Source organism: Canis aureus, chromosome 25 (genome assembly GCF_053574225.1).
Source record: "Canis aureus isolate CA01 chromosome 25, VMU_Caureus_v.1.0, whole genome shotgun sequence".
NCBI classification, from domain to species: Eukaryota; Metazoa; Chordata; class Mammalia; order Carnivora; family Canidae; genus Canis; species Canis aureus.
In genome coordinates, this window is record NC_135635.1 from 41,700,642 (window position 1) to 41,714,557 (window position 13,916).

Sequence of the window (13,916 nt, forward strand, 5' to 3'; positions counted from 1 at the left end):
GTACTGGAAGTCCTAGCCTCAGCAATCAGACAACAAAAAGACATTAAAGGCATTCAAATTGGCAAAGAAGAAGTCAAACTCTCCCTCTTCGCCGATGACATGATACTCTACATAGAAAACCCAAAAGTCTCCACCCCAAGATTGCTAGAACTCATACAGCAATTCGGTAGCGTGGCAGGATACAAAATCAATGCCCAGAAGTCAGTGGCATTTCTATACACTAACAATGAGACTGAAGAAAGAGAAATTAAGGAGTCAATCCCATTTACAATTGCACCCAAAAGCATAAGATACCTAGGAATAAACCTAACCAAAAATGTAAAGGATCTATACCCTCAAAACTATAGAACACTTCTGAAAGAAATTGAGGAAGACACAAAGAGATGGAAAAATATTCCATGCTCATGGATTGGCAGAATTCATATTGTGAAAATGTCAATGTTACCCAGGGCAATATACACGTTTAATGCAATCCCTATCAAAATACCATGGACTTTCTTCAGAGAGTTAGAACAAATTATTTTAAGATTTGTGTGGAATCAGAAAAGACCCCGAATAGCCAGGGGAATTTTAAAAAAGAAAACCATATCTGGGGGCATCACAATGCCAGATTTCAGGTTGTACTACAAAGCTGTGGTCATCAAGACAGTGTGGTACTGGCACAAAAACAGACACATAGATCAGTGGAACAGAATAGAGAATCCAGAAGTGGACCCTGAACTTTATGGGCAACTAATATTCGATAAAGGAGGAAAGACTATCCATTGGAAGAAAGACAGTCTCTTCAATAAATGGTGCTGGGAAAATTGGACATCCACATGCAGAAGAATGAAACTAGACCACTCTCTTTCACCATACACAAAGATAAACTCAAAATGGATGAAAGATCTAAATGTGAGACAAGATTCCATCAAAATCCTAGAGAAGAACACAGGCAACACCCTTTTTGAACTCGGCCATAGTAACTTCTTGCAAGATACATCCACGAAGGCAAAAGAAACAAAAGCAAAAATGAACTATTGGGACTTCATCAAGATAAGAAGCTTTTGCACAGCAAAGGATACAGTCAACAAAACTCAAAGACAACCTACAGAATGGGAGAAGATATTTGCAAATGACATATCAGATAAAGGGCTAGTTTCCAAGATCTATAAAGAACTTCTTAAACTCAACACCAAAGAAACAAACAATCCAATCATGAAATGGGCAAAAGACATGAAGAGAAATCTCACAGAGGAAGACCTAGACATGGCCAACATGCACATGAGAAAATGCTCTGCATCACTTGCCATCAGGGAAATACAAATTAAAACCACAATGAGATACCACCTCACACCAGTGAGAATGGGGAAAATTAACAAGGCAGGAAACAACAAATGTTGGAGAGGATGTGGAGAAAAGGGAACCCTCATACACTGTTAGTGGGAATGTGAACTGGTGCAGCCACTCTGGAAAACTGTGTGGAGGTTCCTCAAACAGTTAAAAATATACCTGCCCTACGACCCAGCAATTGCACTGTTGGGGATTTACCCCAAAGATACAAATGCAATGAAACGCCGGGACACCTGCACCCCGATGTTTCTAGCAGCAATGGCCACGATAGCCAAACTGTGGAAGGAGCCTCGGTGTCCAATGAAAGATGAATGGATAAAGAAGATGTGGTTTATGTATACAATGGAATATTACTCAGCTATTAGAAATGACAAATACCCACCATTTGCTTCAACGTGGATGGAACTGGAGGGTATTATGCTGAGTGAAGTAAGCCAGTCGGAGAAGGACAAACATTATATGTTCTCATTCATTTGGGGAATATAAATAATAGTGAAAGGGAATATAAGGGAAGGGGGAAGAAATGTGTGGGAAATATCAGAAAGGGAGACAGAACGTAAAGACTGCTAACTCTGGGAAACGAACTAGGGGTGGTAGAAGGGGAGGAGGGCGGGGGGTGGGAGTGAATGGGTGACGGGCACTGGGGGTTATTCTGTATGTTAGTAAATTGAACACCAATAAAAAAATAAAAAAAAAATTACATGTAAAATGGTCCATATTTTATGTATGTTTTATGATATTCACAATGTTTCCATTTTAACCTAGTTAAAACATAGGTTCAGCTGCAGGATCCTGGGACTCAACTACATAAAAGCATCTGGAGGCCAGTGGCCCCAACGTTGGGGTGAAGTCTCTTCTTTATCAGGCTGTCCAGAGACCCAGGCTCCTTCTCTTCTTTTTCCTCATCATTACTAGATCTTAACCTAACCCATGTTGTCCACAATGGTTTGCTACCAAGCCCATGCTCTAGAGGGCAGCATGGGGGAGATGAAGGGAAGGGGCAGGTTCCAGAATTTACACATTGCTTTCCCGAAAATCCCATTGGCCAGAACTTGATCCAGATGGCTACACCCAGCTGTTCCAGGAATGGGAAGTGTAGGTTCATTTTGGATGGCCATGTTTAATCCGGTAGAAGAAAGGAAAAGGGATAATAAGTGGCAGCTGGCATTCTATGCCACAATTGATAATTTTATTTCACTTATGACTTAAAAAATAGATGTGCATATATTGAGGGATTAAAAAATATATTTTTAAAAACTGATAGGGGCATATAATCAAACAAGTTTAGGCTGCCAGTTTAAGATACTAGTAAGGGGCTGGGTTGCATTTCTAACTCATGCCTTCTGCATCCTGACCTAGGATTTTTTTTTTTTTAAGATTTATTTATTTATTTGGCAGAGAGAGAGGAGAGAGTAAGCAGGAGGAGGGGTTGAAGGAGAAGGAGAGAGAAAATCTCAAGCAGATTCCCCACTGAGCACAGAGCCCAGTGTGGCGCTCAGTCCCAGGACCCTGAGATCATGACCTGAGACAAAAGTCAGATGTCTAACTGACTGAGCCACCAAACCTCTCCCGTGATTCATGACTTTACTCCAAGGTCCAACCAAGTCTGCATAACATGTGTATGTTTCTCTGCTGCCAGGTACCAGACACTCCAAAAGTGTCACCTCCTTTGGATCGATTTCCAGTTCTCCGGATCAATGTCTCCTGGTTCCCAAGAAGCCTATTTGTTTTCTTTGGAGGATATTTATTTCAGTCAGGAGGACTAGGGCATGAAGAAAATAGGTGAGGAAGGACAAGGACAGTGTCTGGGAGAGATGGGCAGACAGAGAAAGAAACAATGCCAGATAAAAAGAGAGAGAGATAAGGAGAGAGTGGCTAGACATTGGGCTTGGAGCCCAGGAGAAAAGACTGCAGAGGTGGAGAAGGGCCAAGCAGAGGGGAGGCCCACAGAGTGAGGCTAGCCCAAGAGGAAGTGGACATTTATCTGGGGACCTGTGAGGCCACTTATCCTCTGAATGGTGGGGAAGGCCAGCAGTGCACAGGGTGACCTGGGAGCAGCCCTCCCGATGACTGCGGACTTACCCAGCCTGCTTTGCCAAGGTTTTTCTGCTCCAGAGGTCATCTGGAGAAGGGAAGAGAAGAAGGACTATTTTGTAGGGGGGAGGAGAGATTCCAGTCACTTCTCTATTTCCCCTCTGCCCACTCTCTGCACACTTTTTTGTGCAGACCTTGCATTATTTGTATAGGTGAATTTCTTTCTGTGTCTTTCTTATCTCCTAGGAAACCACATGTGCCCCAAACCTCCTCCCCACCCCCCGCTCCTTGGTGCTTAGGGAAACAGAGGCTCAAGCCAAGTGGAATGGGATCACTTAAGTGCCAGAGATGATTTCCATGTGGGTGAATGGGGAGGGCTTCATGAAGGAGGTGTCAGTCTTGTGGGGCAGGAAGAGACTTTAACAAGTAGAGAAGGGATGAGGAAGAAGGATATTCATGGCAGAGGGAACCCTGTGATCAAAGGCAGGAAGCACGGAGTATGCTAACGGAACGAGGAGGAAGGAAGAAGGAGGGAGGAGAGTATCAGGAAGCTGGAGCTGTTCACTGTACTGGCAACAAGAATGCAACAAAGTGATTTCCCTCAAGTTACAACTGATAAACAAAACTCTGTGTTTCATGTTCTGTCTACAGAAGATAGGGTCAGGACCAGGTGTCAGGACTCATGGTCTGACAATGGGCAGCATTCTGTAAGCCCCACTGTCCCGGAAGCCCCGGGCATGTGGCTTTCATATCTGCAGAAGGATGTTTCTTTCTCACCCAAATGGCCAGAGCTTCCAAGTCCTAGCCACTGGGGTCATCCCAGCCACCACAAAGTAGCTGGTGAGGCAGGGAGCAAAGCTGTAGAGCAAGAAATCAAGCATACAGGTAGTCAGCCAACAAATAATTATCTTTTCTCCCTTCCCACTGGCTTCTGTACCACTGTCTCTCTATTTTTTCTCGAACCTCTCATTACATTAACTTGTATGACATAAGGTGTTCTAATTATCTTCCTGCTGCTAGTGGTGCTCCTTCTCTGCCTCCTTTGCTCTTTCCTTTCCTTCGTTCATTACATCAATGGCCTTCACCCATTGCTTTCTTCCTCCCTGCACACTCTGGTAATTTTTACAAACACTCTCATGACTTTCATGGTCACTTCTATCATATAGGTATTTCTCTACAGAGGTGGTATATTAGTTGAAATTCTTTTGGCAACAAGCAACAGAGACCTTGACTGCTGGCTTAAATAAAAAAGTACATTTATTATCACCTAGCAAGGAAGCCTGAGGTCATTTCTGGAATTGGATAGCTTGGTAGATTGATGATATCACTAGAGTTCATTTCTTTCCATCTTTCTGCTCTGCCATACTTAGCATGTTGGTTTTTGCCCTCAGCCCTGTCCCCTCCTGGTCACAAAGTGGCTTCTTTAGCTTCCGGCGGTCCATCTCATAGAGTCACATCTAGAGGCAGACAAAAGGAAGATTCTCTTTTCATCATTAAAAAAAAAAAAAAAAAAAAGAGATGAATCCTAGAAATGTTTAGAATCCTCTTAGCAGACATTTTTTATTATTGAGAAATGTATGACATACCCAAGTTCAAACAATGGTAAGAGGAAAGGAGTTATCTGTGACTGTTTTGGGCTAATCAAGATTCACCAACAGTACTAGGGTCTGAGGCTGGGTTGGGGTCTAATATCCTCTGGAAAATGACCACTCTACATGTGAACAAAAGTACGGTACAGTTAGCTAAGACGGGGGAAATGATTGTTGGATAATGAACAGTGTCTGCCACTGGTGTGACCAAATCTTTGTCTTCAACCCAGAAGTTTCTTCTAAATCCAGTCTTGGGAGCCCTGGGTGGTGCAGCGGTTTAGCGCCTGCCTTTGGCCCAGGGCGCGATCCTGGAGACCCGGGATCGAATCCCACGTCGGGCTCCCGGTGCATGGAGCCTGCTTCTCCCTCTGCCTGTGTCTCTGCCTCTCTCTCTCTGTGTGTGTGTGTGTGTGTGTGTGTGACTATCATAAATAAATTTTTAAAATTAAAAAAAAAATAAATCCAGTCTTGTGTTTTCATACCTTCTGATATTTCCATGTAGATGTTTTAAAAACCTCAAATATGACCTGCCTCCCATTGAGCACCTTCCTCAGAACAACTCCCTCTCCTATCCCCTCATTTGCAATGACCTCATCATTCTCATAGTCTCCCAGGCTGGACATTCTCTGCTTGCCTTTGGCCTCCTCCCTTTCCTTGTCCCCATGTCAGTCATTAATAAGAATACTGATACAGCTGAGAGTAAAGGGGAGATGTGGTCAGTGTGAATGCCCAAGTCAACCAGAGGTAGCAAATAGTTTTTATCTTTCATACTTACTTCAATGAAATAATAACAGCTACCTGAGCCTTGTGTGAGGCAGATTCTCAGACCAGGGTGGGCTCTGGGAGAAATAGTGTCTTGAATGACTAGCAAGTCTGTCTTGGACACTGGAGAACAAAGTAGTGAGATACTTGCCATGTATTTATTAAACTTGTGCTGGACTTGGTTTAGGGAAGTTGAAGGGATCAACTCTGGGAAAAGTATCAGCCATAATAAGATTAATAATAGTTAACCTCTACTGAGCACAAATTATATAGCAGGCTCTGATGAGGACTTTACATGGGGTGTCTCACTTGATAATCCCAATGACCCTGTAAGGTAAGTACCATTATTACTACCATTGGGGGAACTAAAATTTGATTAAAATGACTTGCCCAAGATTATGTCAGACAGGATTCAGTCAGGCTCATAAGACTCACAGCCCTTGTTAACCAAATAACCAGGATACTGGATCAGCATCTTCATTTCCCCTCACTAAGGTACTCTCCTCAAACCTGAAATGTGCACACAAACTACCTATGGCTCTTATTATTTATGTATATTTTTTAGAAGGGGGAGAGGGACAGAAGGAGAGGGAAGAGAGTCTTAAGCAAGCTCTGCACTGGGCATGGAGCCCAATGCAGAGTTCAATCATACAACTCTGAGATCATGACCTGAGCCAAAAGCAAGAGTCAGACACTTAACCAATTGAGCCATTCAGGTGCCCAACCTATGGCTTTTATTAAAATGCGGGTTCTGATCAAGTGCATCGGGGTAGGATCTGAGATTCTGCATTTCTAATTCATTCCCAGGAAATGCTGATGCTGGCAGTCCATGGACTACACCTTAAGCAGCAAGGTCCTAGAAAGTGAGCCTTATCAGTGCAGGGTCTTTGTCTGCTTCTCACATCTCCTAAGAACATGGCTCATCTATTTCCTAGTCTACCTATGTCTGCATTGAATGTATGCAAAATGATGTATGCCATTTACAGACCTGCTCCATAGATACCTCCCATGAAATCCTCATTTCACCCTTCTCTTCCCCTGTCTGGCAGCTGCATGTTGATAGCCAGGCATCTTTGAATGTCATGTTGAAGATGGCAGAGCCTCTCTTAGCCTGTGTCCTTAAATGATATTGTGGAGTAGCCCCCCACCCTATTATCAGGTGGACTTTAAGCGAAACAGAAGCTTCTCTTGTCTTAAGCCACTGAGATTTGGGGCTCTCACGGCTATAATAGCCAGCATTCTCTTAACTAATAAGTTCCCCTCTTTTCAGATGAGAAAACTGAAGTCGAGAACAGTAAAGTGATCTTTCTAGGACCATGAACTAAAGAGATTCTAGCTAAAGAGAGAGATGGAACTAGAATCCAAGTCCTCCCCCCTTACCTTTCCCTGAACTTCAGTGGCGACTCACCTCATGCCCTCTCAAGGCTTTTTCACCTTGCGTACACCTTGCTCTTCCTTTGTATCTTCTGGGGCTGATGCTGGGGCAGAGAGTGGGACAGCAAGACAGAGACAGGCAGAATAGAGAGACCCAGCTGTGAGAAGGAACAACCCTAAGAATGTTGTTGATAGGTCAGGGTGCTGCCAGCCAAAGATTCCTGTCATTGTTTTCCTGTAGCTTCTAGGATTGAACCATATTAGAAATTAAGCAGCGAACTGATCTCTGTTCACAGGTGACATGATATTATATGTAAAAAACCATAAATATTCCACCAAAAACTGTTAAGCAAACAAATTTAGTAAAGTTACAGGATATAAAATTAACACACAAAAATCAGTTTTGTTCTTGTATATTATTGAACAATCTGTAAAGGGAATTAAGGAAAAATTTCATTTGTCATAGAATCAAAAAGACAAATAGATTTAATCAAAATAGATTTAATCAAGGAGGCAAAAAAAATGTACATGAAAAACTACAAAACTTAGCTGAAAGAAATTGAAGACAAATAAATAGAGAGACATCCTATGCCTACAGATTAGGAGATTTAATATTGTTAAGATGACAATACTAACAAAACCCCAATGACTAGATAGAGAGATAGATAGATAGATAGATAGATAGATAGATAGATTTAGATATAGATAGATCTAGATGTCTATAGATCTATAGATATAGATCTACATATATATATTGATGAAACTAGAAAAACCCATCCTAAAGTTCATATGGAATCTCAAGGAATCCTGAATAACCAAAACAGTCTAAAACAATCTTGAAAAAGAATAAAGATGAAAGACTTGAACTTCCTGATTTCAAAACTTACTACAAGTCTACAGTAATTAAAACAGTGTGGTATTAGTATAAAGATACACATATAGACCAATGGAACAGAATATAGAACCCAGAAATAAGCCTTCAAATGTCTGGTCAAATGATTTTGACAAGGGAATCAAGACTACTCAATAGAAAAGTACAAATTTTTTTCAATAAATGATGCTGGGAAAAACTTAATATCTATATCCAAAAGAATGAAATTAGAACCTTATGTACTATATTTTGAAAATTAACTCAAACAGATCAAAGACAACAAATATAAGAGGCAAAACTATACAGCTTTTATAAGAAAAAGGAAAAGAAGGGAAAATCTTCATATTAGAATTGGCAGTGAATTCTTGTATACGACACCAAAACCACAATTAACAAAAATAAATAAATAAATTGAGCTCCATCAAAATTAAAAACTTTTGTGTATCAAAGGATATTAGGGGAGTGAAGTGACAACCCACAGAATGGGACAAAAAAATGGTCAATCATATATCTGATAAGGGATTAATACCAGAATATATAAAGAGCTCATGAAACTCAACAACAAAAAAACAAACAACTCAATTAAAAAACGCCAAATAACTTGAGTAGACATTTCCCTAAAGAATGTATACAAATGGCCAATAAGCACATCAAAAGATCCTCAACATCACTAGTCATTAGGGAAATGCAAGCCAAAACCCCAATGAGATACCATTTCATATCAATTAGAATAATTAAAATCAAAATTTAAAAAACAAAATAAATGAAAGGGAGGATGTGGAGATATCATAAAATTTATGGATTGTTTGGTGGCATGTAAAATGGCCTAGCCATTATGGAAAATAGTTTGGTGGTCCCTCAAAGAGCTAAACATAAAGTTAGCATATGATCCAGCAGGTCCACTCTTAGATATATACCCAAAATAATTGAAAGCAGGGATTCTAACAGATACTAGCACATCAATATCCATAGCGGCATTATTAGTGATAGCCAAAAGATGGAAACAACCCAAGTCTACATTGACAGAAATCAACAAAGTATGGTTTATATGTAATAAACTACTATGCAGCCATAAAAGGGAATGAAGTTCTGATACACACTACATAGATGAACCTTGAAGGCATTTTGTCAAGATAAACCAGATAAACAGGACAAAGAGTGTATGATTTCACTTATAGGTAGTACTTAGTGTAGTCAAATTCACAGAGACAGAAAGTGGATTAGAGGTTTCCAGGGCTAGATGGGGTGGATGGGTGGAGATTTATTGTTTATTTGTTAATTAATTATAGGGATTTATTGATTAATGGGCAGAGAGTTTCCATTTGAGATAATAAAAAATTGTGGGGATCCCTGGGTGGCGCAGCGGTTTGGCGCCTGCCTTTGGCCCAGGGCCTGATCCTGGAGACCCGGGATCGAATCCCACGTCGGGCTCCCGGTGCATGGAGCCTGCTTCTCCCTCTGCCTGTGGCTCTGCCTCTCTCTCTCTCTCTCTGTGTGTGTGTGTGACTATCATAAATAAATAAAAATTAAAAAAAAAAAATAAAAATAAAAATAAAAATAAAAAATTGTGGAAATAGTGGTGATGATTGCACAACATTATGAATCTATTTAATTGCACTGAACTGTATACTTGAAAATGGCTAAAAAGTATATTTTGCCATAATAGAAAAATATATGGGAGGTGAAGGAAGAGAGAGACAGAGACAGAAGGAGAGAGACTGATTCAATTATCAGTGGTAAATGATTAGAGAGTCTCTCAGTGCTACTGCTTTCTTTATCCAGGCTTGCCTGGTACAGACTACCCTTGAATAGTTTGACAGGTGCTCTCAGGTCATCATACCTGAGGACAGTAGGGAAGAAGGAGGGAAGAAGAAAGCTCTCAGTCTCACATCTGATTCTGGCTGGCCCCTGATCAGAGAAGAGTTTGTGGTTAGGAAATAGGAACCCCTGAAGGATAGATTTTTGTTTTTCAACCCTGGTAAATTAACCCTTCAGCTTCTGGGGTTGCCTGCTTGCCATCCCTGCTCCTTCCACAGAACAACTGAAATGAGAAGCTCAGCCCAGACTTAAAGGAGCCCCATAAGTTTTCAAGACCATCATATTCCCTGCAGCCTCTGTATCATGCGTTACTAAATGAATCCACATTTTCCGATTTTCTGTTGTTACCTCTGCCTCCACTTCCAAAAAATATGAATTCAACATTCATTTCAGCACCATGGGAAGCCTAGTCTTTCCCAGAATCCTCTCCAACATTTCCCATGATCCTGCTTAGGAGTTTATATTTTCATGGTTATATTTACCTTCTAATTCTTGCCCTTAAGAAATTCTGGATTCTCACTTACATTTTGATGCCTACCCCCATGCCAGGGCAGCTGTTCTTCCTCACCCTTCTCTTGTCTAGTGTTCAGACTACAGCTGATTCTCCTTCCCCTAGAGCAACATGAACACACAGTTATTGTACTTAACAGACTTTCCCAAGGGTTAGGAATAGCTAGCTGGGTGGCACAAAGAAGGAAAAAAAAACTACATATTGAAGGTCAGACACCATTGCTTCTAGAAACTTGTTAGCCCTTCCCTGACAGGGAAGATTTTTCACTGGCCATGCCCCCACTCAGTTGCTGGGGATTCCTTCTCTGAAGACCCTTGCACCCATCTCCTCTCTTACAGGGTCCCAACCTTGTGTAACTTTCAAATGTCTGTTTAACAACTCACTAAAATACTTTTATTTATTTGTTTGTTTAAAAGATTGATTTATTTCAGAAAGAGAAAGAGCACACATGTGCACTCTTGAGTTGGGGAAGAGGCAGAGGGAAATAAGAGAAATCTTCAAACAGACTTCCCACTGAGCATGGAGCCCAGTGCAGGGCTCAATCCCAGGACCCTGAGATCATGACCTGAACTGGAATCAAGAGTTGGATGTTCAACTGACTACACCACCCAGGTGCCCAGCAATTTTACTTTTAAACTCAACATCCCGCTGAATTCTGAGATCTTCCTTTGCATATCTAAAAATCCCTTTAAGGAGTATCCTTAAACCCCAGATACTCTACCATCAGGTACACAAAGAATAAGAGAAACTCTGAAATTACAGTTTCTTTAATTTAGGCTGGATCATATCTTAGGAAGGCAGGACTCTCTCATCTACAAACCAGAGCCAATCCCAGAGGCTATGAAGTTCTTCTCTTCCCATTACACATTTCCCTGGGTTTTAGCAAAACTGGAGATAAGGACTCTGTCCAGCTGAGGCACTGTAAGGGCTTGTTGGATTATCTAGACAAAGGTACCTGGGGCTGGAGACAAGCAAGTGTGCAGCCCTGGACACTGGGCACTGTAGGGTGAGCCAGGCAAGAATACCCAGGGGTGGTACCCACTGAGATCAAGTTCTTGACCTGCCAACTCCTTCTGTGTATAGAGGCTCTTTGGATGAAGTGAGTCTCAGATTGTGATTGAGCAGGTTAGGGAGAAAAGGAAATTCATCTGGACTGGATGATTCTAGAAAGAGATAATGTCTTTGCCAATGTTGGGGGAAATAGAGCCAGGAGAGGCCTATCTCACTCTACTTGAATAATGGAGAGATATCGTGACAATGCCACAGGATGGACATCCTGACTAATGGAATAGAGAATGCAGAAACAGACCTGTCTGGATTTAGAACTTTGAAATGTGGCAGAGGTGGCATGGCCAATTGAAGGGAAAGGGGGTGCTCTTCAACAAACAAAGCTGGAAAAAAATTGTTAACCATTTGGGAAAAGAGGAAATTTGTTCCCTACCTCAGACCATATAAAAATAAACACCTTCAGACTGAAGTAATAGTCAAAGAAAAAAGTTAAAAAACTTAACTTTAGGTTTCAGATTTTAGATTTAATAGAAAACACAAGTGGATATCTTCTAGACTTTGGAGCAGGGAAAAGTTTCTCCAACAAAACACAGAAAGTGTTAATCTTGGAGGTATTAAAGCAAAAAAAAAAAAAAATCGAATGATACATTAAAGAAACAGGTTGGCTTAAAGAACGCATAAAGAACTCCTGTAAGTCAACAGGAAGTGCATAAACAGCCCAGTAGAAAAATGGGCATGAGACATGGACAGGTACTCACAGAAGAGGAAGCATGTATAGCTAATGAACAAACACAACTTCATTAGTGATTAGAGAAATACATCCATTCTGTTGGAAACTTTAAGAATTTGACCAAACCAAATGTTAGCAGATGTAGATCCACACATCTCTCATTGTTTATAGGTATGTTAATTGCTACAACTACTTTGGAAAATCTTCCCATATGCTACAACATAGTAATTTCACTCCTAGTTACATAAACAAATTTTTCACGCTCCCCAAAAGACATTTCATGGCAGCATTGTTCTCAATAGCAATAAGAAAGGAGATTTAACATGAATAATTCATACAATAATATTCTACTGTGTTCAAAACGAATGACACACAATATGGATGAACCTTAGTAGTATCATATTCAAGCAAAAATAAGTCCCAAAATATAACTTACAATAATCATACTCTTTGATAAAATTAAAAACAAAGAAATATAAGAATACATAAAAACGGAATAAAATTATATAAAAAGGAAAGCAAGGAAATGACATATCCAGAATTTAGTATATTGGTTACATTATATTAGTGGAAGAGGCCGGGAGGATGAGATGAAGAAAAGCCACATGTTGGGTGGTATGTTTCTGGGAGTTTGTTATACTATTAAAAATAAGGAGAAAAAAAATAAGGGACACCTAGGTGACTCAGTGGTTGAGTGTCTGCCTTTGGCTCAGGTCATGATCCTCGGGTCCTAGGATTGAGTCCCACAGGGCTCCCTGTGGGGAGCCTACTTCTCCCTCTTCCTGTGTCTCTGCCTCTCTCTCTTTGTCCCTCATGAATAAATAAATAAAATCTTTAAAAACAACAAAATAAAATAAAAGTAAAATTGAAAAAACAACAACCCAAATAAAGTTATGCATGAAACAAAGATGAGTGTATCATGAAATAAGCATTATGATTGACACAGTTCAGAGTAATTGAAATCCACTTAAGGAAATAAAAGAGGATGGGGGAAAATGAAGGGCTATTGTAAAAGAAATGTTCAGGATTTGGAATCAGAAGATCCCGTGTGTAACTTTGGGAAAAGTTACATAATCACTCAGACACTCCATTTCATGCTCCATACGTGGGTGAAAGTAGCAGGAGCAACACCAAATAAGTTTATGGTGAGGGTTAAATGAGAACCCAATGTGAAAGCCATGTGCCTGCTGCCCAGCATCGCACACACAGTGTCTGCTTCCTGGCATCCCCTTCTGCTGTGCACACCACCCCCACGTTTTTGCACATGAAGATTAGGGAATAGCGAATATTAGGGGCACCTTAATGAGGAGTCACAGAAGAGCAATACTCAGAATGAGGGGAAAGAAGGGGAGTCCAACTCCTCTGTCTGGGTGATAATTAGGTTGGGGATTTAAGGGCTGATTAAACGTATCAAAGTCTGTTTTTTCTCAAGAGTGAACTCCCTCCCCCCATCTCCTCCTTTATAATCTTTTGTATCCTAGTGATACCCTCGTGGTGATGTCAGTCAGAAAACACTGTTTTTTAATTTTAGGTTTTAGAGGCAGCTTAGCATGGTGGAATACACATAAGCTTCGGTAGCAGATGACTAGGGCTTCCCCATTTCTGGGTTTCCTCTTTCCCCGAACACAGAGGAGTCAGGGGGGTCCATGTGAGTGATCTGTTTACAGACTATGGGTGCAAGTGATATTGTCCACTCATCTTGACGTCTAACTGTGGAAGCCCCACACATCCCTCCAGCCCTCTCTTCCTCAGACAGATGAATCACAAAGGCCACACGTGAGGGTAGCAGAAACAAGAGGTAGAAAGAGACAAGGTTGCTCAGTGGCCTAAAAGAGAGAAGCAACCCTGGAAGAGACACTCAGACCTGTAGCAGCTTTTGCATGGGTG

General features: G+C 41.0%; 1 long non-coding RNA gene across 2 annotated transcripts in view; it reads right to left on the minus strand.

The window, feature by feature from the left end:
• Positions 1 to 4,636: 4,636 nt before the first annotated feature.
• Positions 4,637 to 13,916, minus strand: part of LOC144297394 (uncharacterized) — a 41,713-nt gene continuing 32,433 nt past the window's right edge. The window contains exons 6-7 of one of the 2 annotated variants that reach the window (XR_013364422.1): positions 10,305 to 10,392; positions 4,637 to 4,823 (exon numbers count right to left, since the gene is read on the minus strand). This is a non-coding gene — a long non-coding RNA (uncharacterized LOC144297394). The remainder of the gene's footprint in view (positions 4,824 to 10,304; positions 10,393 to 13,916) is intronic. The other variant, XR_013364423.1, reaches the window with a different exon arrangement.